The 1,972-nt window shown below is 41.2% G+C and overlaps 1 protein-coding gene across 4 annotated transcripts in view; it reads right to left on the bottom strand.

The window, feature by feature from the left end:
* The window catches only part of Erbb4 (erb-b2 receptor tyrosine kinase 4), a 1,229,537-nt gene that overhangs the window by 126,328 nt on the left and 1,101,237 nt on the right, over positions 1-1,972 (bottom strand). The window lies entirely within an intron of this gene.

Genomic DNA, 1,972 nt, shown 5'->3' with positions numbered 1-1,972 from the left:
CAATGCTGAGATCATAGGTGCGAGTGCTACACCTGCCCTGGGGCAGATGGCCTGAGTGCAATACAAGGAAGGGACAGAGGCTTGCTAACTGCTGCAGCCTCTGCTCCTCCATTTGCTCTTTGCTGTTTTCCATCACTATGAACAGCTGCCCTCTGCCATGTACCACTCTGACTTGGAGCCAGCCGGAGCCAGCCAAGTACGGGCTAACACCTCCACTAACTGTGAGCTAAATAACTCTTCCCTTTCTCAATGCTAGGTGTCAAGTATTTTGTTTTAGCCATGAGAGAAAAGTAACTGAGACACTAACATACACGTTTTTGTGTGCATGATAACTGGGACATGACTTCCATATCGTAAGAAACTGAAAACTCCCTCTTCCTTGAATTTCTGACATTAACCTGATTCCTTAATCACTCTCTTCTGACTCCCTGATTTTCCTCTGGTTTCTCCTTTCAGTTTCATTTGCAGCTTTCAACTCCTCTCTCCAACCTCTCTATTAGATTGCTGCAGGTGGGCGCTCGTGCACTTCGCGCTCCATCTCTAATTGGAGCTGTCTACTCCCATGGTTCTTGCTGTCTCTATGAGTATGACTCTTATCAGAGGCACAAACCCAGAGCCGAGAACAGAGAAGCAGGAGAAAAATTGAGCTCTAACTGCCTGCCTGAGAGCACAACACACAGGTCTAGTAGTCCTCTCAAAGTTAACCTCATCCAAACTGACTTTTTGAACTTTCCAAATCCCCAAATCTACTCATTTTATAGTATTTCCCCCACTTTACTAAATGGAAACTCTACCCAACTATATTTGAAACATGACATACTCTCTGTCACATCAGAAACAGATTCCTACTTTTCCTATATCCCCTCACATCTAGTCTTGTCAACTTTGACTCACTAATATCTTCTAAAACTTAAACCCTGTTAGTCCATTCCAGCCACAAGTTCAGGATAAACTACCCACATCTCTTTCACAGAATATGCTGTGATGTTCCAACTCGGGCTCCATCCAGTCTTTTCATCATACAATAATAAGCCTAATCATTTCCTTTTAAATGTAAATTTGATATTTTAACTTCATGCTTAAAATCCTTCCAGAATTTAGATTACTTCCAAAACATGTAGATTTGGTTTTATGGCTCATGAAGTGACCTGGCTCCTTCTTTCCTTTTCAGCTGCAAGTCAAACTTGCTCTGTAATTGCTCATGAGGCTCCTTGCATGTTGGCTCCTCCTCATGCTTCTCTCTTTCTTAGATATGCCCACTCTTCAATTTCAGCAAACTCATCTACTCATTTTTCAGTATTCCACAAAGCACAATCCTCCCCATATAAAAGAAAATGAGACCTATGATTCCTTCTGTTACGGTTTGTGTATAGTAGTCTCCCTAAAGCCTCATGCAGTCTTAGGGCTTCTGGAGTTTGTGATTGATTATTGTGGGTGTGGATTTTTGCACCTGTCCTGGGGCAGGCAATTTGCATTTCAATGTAAGAAGAAAAGAGAATCTAGCTGCTTGAGCTGCTGCTACTCTCCTCCCTTGCTCTTGCACTTTGCTGCTGCCATGAAACCATGAAAGGTTGCTTTCTGCTATGTGCTGCTCTGCCTTGGAGCCAGCCGAGTATAGACTGTAACCTCCAGTAACTGTGAGCCAAATGAATCTTTCCTTCCTTCATTTTGGGTGTCAGGTATTTGTTGCAGCAAGGAGAGAAGAGTAACTGACACCTTCCTTCATAGCATTTAGCCTGAATAACTAATTATATATGTAGCCAATCATGCCTTAATATCCTATCTTGCACACTAGACAATAAACTGATGGAACTGGATGGTTATTTGGTTCTTATTGAATGTTTTTATCTATCAAGGTATTGCCTTATGAACATAAATTTGATAACTGAATGACTGAATTAAAGAGCTAATTATATCATTTATTTCACCCATTTTTTTCCATAAATATATTGAGAAATAAATAGCGATGAGA

Source organism: Octodon degus, unplaced genomic scaffold, assembly GCF_000260255.1.
Source record: "Octodon degus isolate 3935 unplaced genomic scaffold, OctDeg1.0 scaffold00016, whole genome shotgun sequence".
NCBI lineage: Eukaryota > Metazoa > Chordata > Mammalia > Rodentia > Octodontidae > Octodon > Octodon degus.
Note: the sequence above shows the minus strand (reverse complement) of the source record. Positions and strands in the feature narration are given on the sequence as shown.